The sequence below is a fragment of the Parasteatoda tepidariorum genome, chromosome 5, assembly GCF_982258835.1.
Source record: "Parasteatoda tepidariorum strain Cologne lab strain chromosome 5, Ptep-v5.0, whole genome shotgun sequence".
Lineage (NCBI taxonomy): Eukaryota > Metazoa > Arthropoda > Arachnida > Araneae > Theridiidae > Parasteatoda > Parasteatoda tepidariorum.
Genome location: NC_141759.1, coordinates 114,921,822 through 114,936,774, shown reverse-complemented (window position 1 = coordinate 114,936,774; position 14,953 = coordinate 114,921,822). Strand labels below are relative to the sequence as shown.

At 28.2% G+C, this 14,953-nt stretch overlaps 1 pseudogene across 1 annotated transcript in view; it reads left to right on the top strand.

Moving 5' to 3' along the window:
• The window catches only part of LOC147810029 (voltage-dependent calcium channel subunit alpha-2/delta-3-like), a 47,953-nt pseudogene extending 33,751 nt beyond the window's left edge, over positions 1 to 14,202 (top strand). The window contains exons 19-22 of the transcript XR_015434059.1: positions 1,298 to 3,377; positions 4,871 to 4,945; positions 10,478 to 10,592; positions 14,058 to 14,202. The product of XR_015434059.1 is annotated as a voltage-dependent calcium channel subunit alpha-2/delta-3-like (transcript). The remainder of the gene's footprint in view (positions 1 to 1,297; positions 3,378 to 4,870; positions 4,946 to 10,477; positions 10,593 to 14,057) is intronic.
• Positions 14,203 to 14,953: the final 751 nt, after the last annotated feature.

The following is a 14,953-nucleotide window of genomic DNA, read 5'->3' as shown; positions in this document are numbered from 1 at the left end:
ATCAATGTTTTTATTCAATTGCGGTAATTTTAGGGGATGCGCAACATAACCAATTAGAATTGGGTCCAAATAATATAAGCTTAAAACAAATTACCGTAAAATAATTTTCAGTGAGAAAAAAAAATGAATCATGAAAATTTAAGATTTGCATTTGGCAAAGACTTTGAAAAATTGGCAAATACTTAAGATATTTGGTTAATTTACTGGCTAATAATTTGAAATCTTTATCGCAGGCCATGCCATGGAATAATTTTCTCTGTTAATTCTTTTGAATCATCTCACAAACAACTTGTTTAGCTTGCTGACTAGATAATGAAGCATAATAGTATATTATTCTTATTCATGCAGTATTTCAAAGACTATATTCTGGCTGCAAATGTATGCTTGAAAAAAGTTATTTCCTTCCTTTATACAAACATTCTGAATTGAATTTATCAAGTAGTAATAAAAAACTATTGTTGTAATTTTTTTAATAACTTAAACTATTTACTAATAGTTATAAATATTATGGTTATTATGATCAGTTACAAATAATATCATACTGATGTCCGTCACTTAAAACTAACACCTATTGGACATCAGATATTAAAATTCATCTCAATATGATAAAAATGTATACATTTGTGTTTGTATAATTTAAAATTAACAATTCGACACTGGCAACTTATGCTGATTTGCCATTTTTTATTTATTTTGGGAATGACACACTTTAAATTTTTAAAAATTCTACATTTCCACTTAACAAAGGCATAAAACTTTTCTTTCATATGTGTTTAATTTTGTTTAACTTAGATATCCAAAATATAAGTTTGAAAATGACTAGTGCAAGTCATGGAAATGTTTTGCATTTACTTCTGTCTTTCTTGCATATTTCAATCATCTATATTTTACTGGTTTCTTAACTGAATGAAAAGGAACATAATTCCACACATTTAGGCCTAAAAAATTTATTCAAAAATTTTCATTTATGTCGCGATAAATAGTGGCAAAAACTGAATTATTCTATGACTTTCAGTCCTGATCCTCAAATTTCATTAAGTCATTGCTATTTAACTTAGTGCTCGCGATCAGGAATTATTCGTGTTTCGTTTCTTGATGCAATTGAGGCATTGTTGTGGCCAACAGAAAGAAACGAATCCATCCCTTTTTTTAGGGTTATGTTAGCCTTTTATGCGTACAAAGTATTAATTTAGAGATGTATATTTATTCCAATTCTGTATTTTTTTACACTTAATTTTCTACTGTTTACCATTTTTTCATTATGTAATACATTTTTGTTAATTTCTGTTTATATTAGGGTATATTGTGAAAACCCCCCAAAAGAGGATGATGGTTATACAGGGTTCCCACGGTCCTTGAGAGTCCTTGAAAGTCCTTGAATTTTTTTGTTGCTAAATTTAGGTCCTTGAAAGTGCTTGAAAAACGTCTTAGGTCCTTGAAAAACTTGATAGGTCCTTGAATTTGTCCAATACTGCCGGCGGCCCTTTTTATAAAACACCCACGGATCTTTCTGTTTTGTTCCCGAGCTCTCTCACGTGGTTTTTAACGCCACCGTTTCTAACCGGGCCTAGCGTCTTGGTGTCTGCCAAGTGCGCGGAGCTCAGCAGACAATCAATGCGTTCGGGGCGAGACTCCACTTCATCTTCTGTCGCATATGCTTAGATCTTCTTTTTTCTTATCGAAACTAGAATACTCTCGAATTTCGTAACAATATGTACCTTGTAGTTTTCAATAAATTTGCCGTTTTACCATCCGCACTTGTCCTTACGTTTGCGTCATTTCAAAACTTTATTGTAAAGCGTATTCGCAAAGGCACGACTTCGTATTTGTGTTATGTAGTTTAGACTAGTTATGCTTGGGAAGTGCTATTTTAATCCCCAATGGATGGATAATCAAGTTTATAAAGAATGGATTTTATCGATGCCCGAAAAGAAGTTCAGAGCCAAGTGCCGATTATGCATGAAGGAGATCGATATCGCAAAAATGGAAGAATCTGCTCTGAAATCACACATCAGAGAAAGGTAAAGCAAAAAATCAGTCTCATGCCCTGAGTTCTCTTTTTCCAAAGACATGAACATCTAATTCATCTGGTGTAAATACTCCTTCAACATCGTGTGCCCCATGTGAAACAGAAACTTTAGTGGCCGAGGTAACATTGTCTTCTTATCTGGTCAAAAGGAATGTGCTTGATGCTGAAATTCTCTGGAGTCTGAAGCGCATCACTAGTAATTATTCATGTAACTCCTGTGAAGGGATTAGTAAATTGTTCTCCAAAATGTTTACTAATAGCTGTATAGCGAGACAATTTTTTTGTAGTGCCACAAAGTGAGCCTATTTGGGCTCCTTTGGATTGGCACTATACTTCAAAGGGATTCTTATAAGTGAGCTGAAGAATGTTGATTGCTACACTGTACTCTTTGATGAGACGTTAAATCAGTCTCTACAATCTAAGCAGATGGACATTATGGTAAGGAATTGATAATAAAGTTTGCACTAAGTATCTTACCTCCCAATTTATGGGTCATGGAACTGCAGAAAATATTTTGTCCTCTTTTTACAAATGCATGGATGATGGTTAAAAGCTCTCTAAAATACTTCAATTATCCATGGATGGACCCTATGTCAATTGGAAATTCTATTAGAAGCTTCAGTGTGAATTAAAAGAGAAATATTCCCACCAGGTCATATTCATTGGCAGTTGTGGATTACACATAACGAATAATGCTTTTAAACTTGGTGAAAATGGGATATGTTCCTTCTAATTTTTATTTTTAGAAAGAATTGTTGCTGCATAACATTTAGAGAAAGTTGTGTAAATTATGGATGAATAATTTCAGAAACGATGTTTAATGGAGGAGAGGAGGGGGTTATGGAATAGTCATGGAATATGAAATACCTAAGATTTAGCTCTGTCTTTCATGCAGCCTTCACATGGAAATACACAGGATTAAAGGATTACACCATTAACACCTCATTACCATTTGATATAGATTGTGCTGAAAATGATTTTGTGAATTAATATGTAAAACCGGTAGGGTTGTTTTTAAAAAAATATAAATTTTAGTCCATAATACATATACTCTCTTCTCTCTATATAGGCAATGCATTTAGGTATTATATTTGAAATTAATTATTGCCACAACAAGCATTGTTGCCTCTAGTAAAATAGAAGAGAATAATTTTTAAAATTGGTCTTAGATTAAGGTCCTTGAAAAGTCCTGGAAAGTCCTTGAATTTCAATCTCATCATAGAGTGGGAACCCTGTTATACATCTGCTGAAGACAGTATTAGAAGGTTTTTAACTGACTCTCTTGCTAATCAAAATTTTAGATGGAGAACAAGCAGCATCCGTCCCCCAATATTTGACAAACCAATATGTGAGTGTATAAATGTTTCAATGTTTATTTGATTTCGTAGGTATTAAATAATTATTTGTTTGAATAAAACAATTTGCTTTAACTAAAAACTTTTATAAATTTTTAGTTTCTTTGCAATTAAATCTTTATGTATCAATATAACATTGAAAATTTCTCTTTTCGAACCCATTCTTATTTTATATTTATTTAATTTTGTAGATATTAAATAATTATTTATTTTAATAAAACTATTTGCTTTAACTAAAAACTTTTATAAATTTTTAGTTTCTTTGCCATTAAATCTTTATGTATCAATGTAACATTGAAAATTTTTTGTTTTGAACTCATTCTTATTTTATATTTATTTAATTTTGTAGATATTAAATAATTATTTGTTTTAATAAAACAATTTGTTTTAACTAAACATTTTTAAAAATTTTTAGTTTCTTTGCCATTAAATCTTTATGTATCAATATAACAATTGATACATAATATTGATTTATTTGAGAAATAAGCACTTAATTACGTAATACAGTTGTAAAATTTCTCTTTGTTAACCAATTCTAAAACCATAAAAAATGAGGTCATTTTCAAGTAAGAAAACTGTAGTATTTGGAAGAACATTTGTTTTCTATATTGCATAATAGCTCATAACAAGACATAAAAACAAAATCAGGAACATACTAATGTCTTGAGGACAGACATTTATATAATTTAAATAATCACTTCAGGAAAATTAAGACATAATTAATTCAACTGGATAACTGGTTCTTAAACGGGTTAAATGTAAAAAACACTAGCTTAGTAAAGTTATTTGTAGAATCAATAAAAATCAAAGTTTTGAAGAAAAAAATGTCTGGTTTATAAACTTATTGCAAATGTTACATTTTTAAATTTATATCTTTAAAATTAACTATTATACCTGCATTGATTGTTGAAACGATGGATGGATGAATATATTTTTTTCTGATTGGAAGATATAGCAAAAACAATTATTTAATATTAAATTTAAAATTATGGAACACTAGAGCTCTGTTTATTCCTTTTGAGCTCATACTATATTTTAATTAAAAAACTTAAATAAAGTTTGTTATTTATTATTTGTTTAATTTTTTCATATTAATAATAATTGTAAATTGTTTGCTTTGTAGCTTCAGTTAAATTATTGAAATTGTGAAAATTTCTGATCTACAACACATATAAATATATTTTTCAATAAAAAACGGTTTTTGAATTATTTAAAGTAACATTTTGCTAGTTGCACCCCCTGAGAAAAATTTCTGTTGATGCCCTTAACTCCTAGGTGACTTTCACTAACTACTGATTGGAAGCAAACGTATTACATTTATTAATATTACTTTTAACTATCTTCAAATTTATCTATATTATTATGACATTGCCAAAAAAGCAAACCTACTGCTTTTATTCTTTGTTTTGAAACTGAAAAATATTTCTTTCTGTTATGGTCAGCCTATAAAAATTGAAATCATTAAATATTTCCTTCTTCGTTTTAGGTGAAAAAGATTTAATACAAAGTCTGATGCTAAAGCAACTTCTGTTGAATGTGAAAAAATAATATTAATGGATGAGTAAGCAATAATTTTTTCATATTATTGATAAAGAATTTAACGAAAAGATTATTCTTTTATCAGCTTCCTTCAACATTTTTAATTTTTGTTTGAAACATATGATGTTTACATTGGTTACAAGCAGCCATTTTCGTTAAATAACATACCTCCAAAGAAATACTTAGCAAAAATAAAATTAAGAAGAAGAATGTTATAAATACTATGTGTTTTTATTCCAAAATAAGCCACTTAATCACATTGCAAAAGAGTAAATGCCACCTTCAAATGAAAAAAACAAGATTCATGAATTAATTGAACGTTTCTACAGAAATTTATAAATGTTATGAATGCATACAGGTGTGACTCCGATTTTCGTATAGGAACACAATATACGCTTCAAAATCTCTATAATGAAAAGTGATCAATATTTCACCCTCTTTTTGACTATAAAGTAGGCCTGACTACTTAGGGTAAGAATAAAGTGTCCTTTTTTTGATTTATAGAGATTTATTGGCATAAAACTATTATAATATAGCATCAAACTAAATATTAGCTTGAATTGTTTCCTGGAGAGAATGTTTACTTCAAAAGCACATAATAATATTTAGCCTCTGTTTTTGAAGTAATTTTCTTAAAATTAAGCAAAAGGATAAAATTTCAGGTGCTATATTGAAATGAACAGTTCAGTTCGGGCTCTCTGGTGGACATTACAATAACATTACGTCTTATGGAATCGAAAAGCTTGTGATACTTCATATATTGGTCGTTAAAATGGAAGGGTTGTAGTAATAGAGAGAGTTGTGCTAACGAGCGTTAACTGTCTTAATTTCTACTAGTCAGCAAAACTAAGAAAGTTGAATGCTAGTTCTGAGCACTAACATATTTTTACAAAATTTTAAGCAAACTCCTTGTCCTGGTATTATTTTCAGTAAATAAACTTCTTGATTTGGATTATTTTATGCTATCTAATTTTTTTATTTCCGTTACTTCACGTAATTTTTCATTTTTCTCTTTTACTAGCTGTATTCCAATGAAGTAGTTTTGTTTGAAATAATTTTGCAAAATTTTATTATTCTCTTATCAATAAGCTCTTTAAAGAAATAAAAAAATAAAAACTGAAATCTGTAAAATACTTTTTTTTAAATGTTTATCAAATCTGTGGTCATTATGCCTGATTACAGGGTTGCCACAGGCGACCAAAATGCAACTATTTTTGACATGAAGCGACTATGGCAACTTTTTTTGCCTGAAAAGGCTAAAAAAGCAACTATTTTCAAGAAAAGGAAACTATTGGGTGACTTTTCTGTACTCCTAGAGATGTTTTTTTTCAAGCATAAATTGGTGGAAAAAAATAAAAATGAATAAAAAATAAAAAATGTTAAAAATTTTGAATTGCAAATTTGAGTCTTCACTTTTTAATTCGTTCAATCTGCACAAATTCCATTGTAAGTCTATTTCATAGCTCGATCACCTTTTCAATGATTATCACTAAAAATTCTGCATGATTTTTTTTCTTTCTTTTTTTTTTAAATTTTAACGGTATTACATTGCATGAATTTCGAATTTTAGTAATCACTTTATATATATATATATATATATATATATATATAAACTCCTGTTTGTGAAAATTGCAACACCATGAAGGAATCGTCATAATTGAATGAAATTTAATACACAGTTGAGTGGTAGTGGTACAAATAAATGATTAAACTTTCAAGGCAAACAAACAATAACAAGAGATCAAAATCAGTATTTTATGTAGCCACCACGCTCCGCCATAAGTGTTACTACACGACGTGGCATGGAGTCAAGCAAACTTTGAATGTCTGTCTGAGGAGGAGAATTCCATACTGTTTGCATGTGTACCCAAAGTTCGTCTGTAGAAGCAACAGAGCGAGGATTACGAGCGAGACGCCGACCAACGAAATCCCACACATGTTTAATCGGTGACATATCCGGGGAATACGCCGGCCAAGGAAGAAGTTGTACCTGTCGCGATGCAAGGAAGGATTGAACAGTCCTAACAATATGAGGGCGGGCATTGTACTGTTGAAATACAGCACCTGGCAAGGCTTGAAGGAAGAGAACAGCTTGGGGCTGTAGAACTTCACTGATGTACCGGTTGCTGTTCAGATTACCCACAATTCGTAGCAATTGAGATCGTCCATGATATGCTATGGCACCCCAGACCATAACTCCGGGTGTTCGTCCACTGTGGCGTTCGATAACGCACTCCGGAAGATGGCATTCACCGGCATAGCGTCTGACACGAATGCGGCCATCATGGTACCTCAAATTGAAGCGAGATTCATCAGAAAACACGACACGCTGCCAATCAGCACGCCAGTCCCTATGCTGGTTGTCCTATTGCAGCCGCAGGCGGCGAAGGTTTAGCGTGAGGGGATCCTGTATAAAGGAGTCCTTGCGCGCAGTCCACGCTGCAGCAGACGTCTACGAATTGATAAAGCACACAATGAAACACCTGTAGCTATTGGCCACCGTGCTGCTAGTTGTCTAGAGGGAGCCGTACGGTCCGTTAGCGCAACGCCGAACAAGTGTCTATCATCACGAGCTGACGTGACATTTCGGGGTCCACTCCCAGATTTCCGAGTTGTCCGACACTCGTCCTTCCACTGCTTTCAAACACGCATCACTGTGCTGCTGTTACGCTGCACACGAGGGGCTACTGTACGATAAGATAATCCAGCTTCACGAAGGCCGATGATTCTCCCCTGTTTAAACCCCGTAAGTTGTTGAAATCTCGCTCTCTTTCGTCCAATAGGCATAAGTAATGACTAAGCTAACGTTTACCACTAGCAGATAGCCACCGATAACCATACTAGCTTTGCTACAACCGTCTATTTATTCGGATCCATCCGCCGTTCAGAGGGCGCTGCTCAGCATACGCATGCGCTACGGGTCTGAAATTCTAATCATTTGCATATCATGCTCTACTTAAGATTTCCTGAAAATTTCAGCTCACTCGCGTAAGTCCTTCATGGTGTTGCAATTTTCACAAACATGAGTTTATAAACATTTATATGAAAATTATCATATTTGCCACCAACTTGACTGAATGGATGATGGTATATGACAATTAAGTCATTAACAAAATTTTAGTCATATTTTTGATGAATTTTTGTTCTTATTAGGCAACTATTTTCCTAGTTTCTGGCTACTATTTTCATGCTTTAGGCTACTAAAAGCAACTATTTTGTTCATTTTTTTCTGTGGCAACCCTGGATATGTTTTCAGCCTTGAATTCCCAAAATAGAATACCTCTATGCTTACTCTTTAACAAAGACATTGTATGAAACCGAAAGAGTTTTAATTCTTTTATTAATACAAAAGTATTTATAATTTTTGTATTACATATATATATATATATATATATTCATTCTTGAATTTCCTCTTTTTTACTTTCCAACTGCTCTCATCCCTGATTCTTAAAATATCAAACAATTTTAAAAAGTTAACATTTTATAAGTTCTACTATCTTTATTCTCTACTATCATTATTTAAATAAAGATTTTTGATATCATTTTTTTAAAATAAATTGATAATTTACTTATGAGCTCATTGTTATAAAAAAAATTTTAAATTGAATATTTCACATACATTCTTTCTTTTAATCTAAGTCATTTATCTAAATGTTGTAAATATTTTCAAATTTCGTTTAACAACAAGTGTTTATTTCTAAACACAGATAAATATTAAAAGTAATATTTATTGTATTTCTAAATTTTTAGTATATCATGAGTTTTGTTAATATATCATAGGTATCACAAGTTTTTCATATCATCTTTGAATTATATCACTTATTTTTTTTTAAAAGAAATGAGTCTGTGTTCTTAAGCTTTTTAATTAGTTTTTTTTTTTTAATTTTTTATTACCTACTACTTGTTAGTTTCTAAAATAATTTTCATAATTTGTTTTTCAATGAGAAGTTTCTTATTCTGTATTTTGTGAATTTGCTGTTTATTTATACGTGAAGAAGATGGTGTTTTGGCTAAAGTTTTCAGTTTTTCACCTGCCTAATATTATACCCAACTGCAATTTTTGTGTTGATGAATTTTTTTAACAAAATATAATTATAATTTAAATGTAAGTATAATTTTTAAAGATAAGTTTTAATTAAGGAAATAATTACTTTAAACCTCAGTGATTTTAAAACAATATTTAAATTGCAATTTTTATTCTGATCATATGATTCATTTTTTATGATTGGCCATGAGAAACATAAAGAAAATATCAGGTGTTGCAACTTTAAAAAATTGAAGGAGAAGAAATTTATGTTAGGAAATTTGTTAATAAAGACTTTTTAAACTATGATCTAAATTAGCTTTCAAATTTATTTTTGATGTATCTAGAGAAAAAATTCTATACTTTGAAGGGAAATTTATTTCAAAAAACAGTAGTAATTATTTTGACACATCAGTTCACTGAGTTCACTTCATTGCTCACTGAGATCTGTATTATTTATTATAATGAATTCATGTATTAAGTATAAATAATTACCCTATTTTTATTCAATATATGATTTAAAACTATCCATTTTTTTTGTAAATGTGTTACACAATGAATGTAAATGTTTAGTATTAAATGAGAAGACAAGATAACAAAGAGTATTATGAAAATATTTCTAAATTTAATATACTTCTATTTTTTATGAGATAATAGCAAAGTTGATATTTCCAAAAGAAATTTTCATTTACGTAAAAAAAAAACTTTGGGGGGGGGGAATTTTTTCAGGAAAAAAAAACATTATTTGACGAAATTTTTTAAATGCTTTATGTGTATTTTTAATAGGTTATTTGTCTTAATTAAGGACAATTGCTTGTTACCTAATCATTCCCCTGGTGGGTCAATATTATTTTTGAAATATTTTTTGTTAAATTAAATTGGATTTTTTTTTTTGTTCAGAATTTGTTTTTATTATTGTAATTTTTTTATTTAAAAATGTTTAGCAAAAATCTGCATTACTCACAAAAAGAAATCTTATGGGTAACTTCTGTGTAGAGCAGCCATTTTTACTAAATATTCAGATTGCATTTTTGATCTCTAGAATGCAATTGTTATATATATATATATATATATATATATATATATATATATATATATATATATATATATATATATATATATATATTCAAAATGAAGATAAAACAAAGGAAAATAATAGACATAGGAAGAAAAAAGGGGGGAATAATAAAGAGAAAAAAAGTTATCCCCCCCCCCTTTTTTTTTCTTCTTCTTATGTCTATTATTTTCCTTTGTTTTATCTTTATTTTGAACTTATCTAATGAGTTCTGTTTACTTGCAGCTTATGCACAATAAATGAAAGTTATTGTTTTTCTTAACTTTCTTCGTGTTTTCTTGTATTTATTTATTTTGTTGTGTATATATATATATATATATATATATATATATATATATATATATATTATTGCTGATTCAATGTGTTAAACTGTTTTATTCATTACACTATAAAACTTAACATTATAATTTTATAACTTGTAATATTTCATTACAGCTATATGTTGTTTCTTTTAGGAATTGGTGTATAATCGGAGGAATATTTTTCCAATGATAGTAAAATCTCGTGAACTTACTGAAAATATTCTTTGTAAAATCAAAACTATATTTTCTAATCTTGGAGATGCCAAAGGTATGTTTTTTTTAAGATAAATTCATTGCAGTTTTGAATATAAACAGTAAGGGCTAATAATGTATAGGTAGAATCCTTTTTATTTATCTACGATTATTTTTTTAAATATATTTGACTTATTCAATTTGATTTTTAAAATTCATTTTAAATTGGGATTATTGGGAATTTCTGTTCTTATTAGGCATGTGTTTCTTCTGTTAATTTGCAGAATTCCACGATTCTTAAGATTATTGATTAACGGACTTTCGTAAATCAATAATTTATATTTCAACAAAATTTTCTCGGAATTTCGCTAATCAAAAATTTAAATTTCACCACTTACACAAAATCTCCTTAATATGAAATTTATACCACCTTTACAAGCACCTTTTTTTTTCTTTTTGAGTTTGTATGCTTAATATCTGTAATAATTAACTCTTATAAAACTTTGTATCTGTAATAACTTCTTCAGTTAAAATTAATGAACCACGGAGGCGAAAAGAAAAATAATTAAGTTGACGGTCTTCAAAGTAATTCTGAAATAGCAACATTTAAATTATTGTTCCCTAGAAAAAAAATGGTGTTTTTTTTTATTCCTTTTAAACTTTGATTTAAAATGTGTAATAAATTCCGATTTGCAATAAAAGAATTATTTAATCAATATTATATATTTGCTCTCGTTTTTTAATTGGATACAATTAGTTTGAATTTTTCATAAGATAACTGTAGATGGAGATTTCAACTCGCTGGATATCATTATAATACCTGATTTTGATGTCGATTCTACTGATTTTTTCTTTTGCAGTTACTGCTACTGATTTTCTCATGGTTTTTATCAATATTATTATGACACGCAAAATTCAATTCATGTATTTATTGTTATCGTTTCTTTTACAAGGACACAACCAAGTTTTAGTTGAGGTTTTTAAAGTTTTTGCTACTTGATATCATCATGATTTTTTAAATCGTGATATTTTTATACAATATTATTAAGAAGCGAGAAATTCTAATCACGTATTTATTTGTGTAATTGATTTTTCGCAGACTTGATTTGGGTTTTTTTTTTTTTTTTTTTTGCAGTTATTGCTGTTGATTTTCACATGATATCTTAAAATACAGATATTACTATGATACAGAAAATTCAAATTGCGCAACTGAATATTAATAATCTGATACAATAATTCTACTGTTGTTTTTCTATCAATTTTTCAGCTGTTGTCACTGCTAAATCTTGAATATTTTTAAAATCTCAATATTTTTAGTACAGTATTATTAATTATAATATGTGAATCTTGAAACATACATTTGATTAACTTCTTTTTCACCTGCTCGATTTGTGCGATTTCGTAGTAAATACTTGAGGTTTTTATCATCAATCTTTTTTCAGTTATTGCTATAGATTTTGCAAACTTTAATATCTTTTTTTCTTCTTTTTTTTAAAAGCCATGCTTAGTTCAATTATGGAGGAATTTGTTTGTTTTAATGTTTCTTTTGTCTGTAAGTCTTTTATTTATTTTTTATATACAAAAAGAAAAAAAATTAAGCACTAAAATAAAAAAACATTGAAGAAAATTCAGATAATTTCTTCTTTCAGGAATCATTTGTCTATCTTATAAATAAAAAAAAAATACACTAACATTTATCATGTCTGAGTTTGAAACTTTGGTTCCTCAGTGAAAAATACAGTATTTTTGTTATCAAGTACTATTTTCCATTCTTTGGAGTTTGGTGTGGGGCTCATTTTTTTTAAAGTTCTTATTCCTTAAAATCTTTCTTCATGCATTCTGTTTAATTTCTTCATTTTAAACATTAAGCATTTTTCCTCCTTGATTCTTATTAATTTTTTAAGTACTGAAATTGTTTTATTCTTATTAATTTTCAAAAATATTTATGTGTAGTCTATTGTACTGTCACTTAGTTTTTGTGCATCGGTCATTTTGCCACAATAGGCATATATTTTGCATTCGCTCTCATAACTCAGTCTGATTGTGATAAAAAATAGTTTTTAAACTTAAATCAAAAACGTTGAATTACGAAGTGAAATTTTCCCTAAGAAATAATATATATATATTATTTCTTATGGCTATATCACACGAGAGAAAATATGTGCAACTGCAAGTGTAAGTGCAACTTCTCCAAAAATTGCTCGTGTGATATAGAAATTACGGTTGCACGAAATATCTGCAACCGTTCAGGCAATTTCTTTCATGAACCAATCATATCGTTTGCTTTTTATGACGTTTCAATTTTATGTGATGACATATACAAATGTAAATAAAAATGGCGGCGACGTTAGGAAGAGGATGATCGGATGAAATTTTATTATAGATGAGACGGAACAAGTTTTTAGTTTAATAATAACATTTCCTTTAAAATGAAAGCATTAAAAATACTTTCGCACTATGAGATGACCATCTCAATGCAGTTGATGTACTACCATAACAGGAACCGGCACACGATTTTAGTATCGGTGAGTATAGTACATTATTTTTGCGATAAATTTTCTTTTAAAATATTTATTTATTTTAAGCTAATAAAATTAAAACTTATTATAATTTCTTCCGATCAAAGTTTTAATTACTTTAAATAGAAATAATTTCTATTTTTATATATGTGAAGAATTATACTGGCGAAAAGCTTTACTTTGAAATATTCGCCAAGCAACTCGCCAAACTTTTTTTCAGTATTATAACATAAAATATAGTAATGATTATATTTCTTTATTTTTAAATTTTAATCTTTGTTTCTGTTGATTGTAAAAGCATGTGTCCGATTATTTGAAAATTTTATAATTATTAGTGAAATAATTATTTTATTCTTCCCTAAGAATTCTTTTAATTTTTGAAAATCTCATTTTAAAACAAGTTAGAAAATATGTGTGGTAAATATTTACCTTGTTTCTCACAAAGTTACCCCATTTTCCAGTAATTATTGAAAAGTATTACAAGAAAGGTAGTATATTATATATAAAAAGTAATTACTAAAAATGCAAATTCCCAATCTCCTTGTCTGTTTCTACATTCATCCCTTCTATTTTTTTTTTTTTTTTGTGTATGATGATTTGCATAATATTTTGTTTATAATTATTCAAAGTTAACTAATGATACTTTACTTTTTATTTATACTTCACATTTATCTCTTGATACTTAACTTTTCTATAATGACAGTAAGTATGTAAATGTACCTTACTAATTTTTCAATATACTTACATTTTTAAGAGTCTTCGTTTATAAATACAATTTATTTTTCTTGAAACAAATTTCAATCCAAACATAAGAACTACAAAACTAAACACACCTGCCATCTTTCATTAGTGTATAGAATAATCTTAGAACTATAATCAAAATATCTGTCAAACTTAAAATAAGTTTAAAAGGGATACCTAAGGACTTAAATGATTTCAAATTAATGGCATTTAATCTTCCTTATTCTAATAATGTGTTGGTAAAATTTTATCATGAAAGTGATTTCTTTCTTTTATTTCAGATATTTCGTATAATCCTGTAAGGTTTATCTGGTAAAGAAGGAAAGAGATGTAATACTGTTTTTATGGAAGAAATTAAAAAATAAGAAATAAAAATGAATAATGTTCTAAATGTTTCACTTGACAATAAATGTTTTATTTTTTAAATTGATTCTTGTATTATTTAAAATGCAAAACAAAACACGTAAAAGGCTATAACAAAATAATATGATACATAAAAAGTATGTTCTTAATAAAATATTGTTTTTTTCTTAGTTATTAATAAATTTTAATCTATATACTGTATATTACAATAAATTTGTCCCAAAATAAATCCTATAATTTTTAATTAAATTATCTTATACCAATAATGAATGTTTTAAATTTTTCAATAATAAAATGTAAGTATGACATTGAAAATCCTCTTATATTTAAAAAGCAATTTTACTAAGTAAGTGGAAAAAATAATTTTCATAAAAGTGATATTCCTGATATGCAATGCGTAAATGAATAAAATTGATGATCCCTTCATGTAATGTAAATTAATTTGATGAAAATAAAATTCTGAGACATTGTAGTATAGACAAGTCTGACATTATTTATTATGTATTTTTTAGACTCAATTTAAAAAATAGAATTGATTTGATAGATCTAATAGTTTTGATGTTATAAATATTTTATGCGTGAAAGGTAATTCAAAAATTTTATATTTCATACATTAAACCATCATTTCTTCTACAGAATTATTTCAAAGGACTATGTTTTTGAATTAAGCTTAAAAAATAAATTTGAAGAAATGCCTTACTTGATTAGATAGCAATGTCAGTTGCATAAAGTGGTATAAGTTATAAAATTGTCCTTTCTACACATGAAACTTTTCATAAATTTTCAATTTGTTAAACTATTAAATCAGACAGCT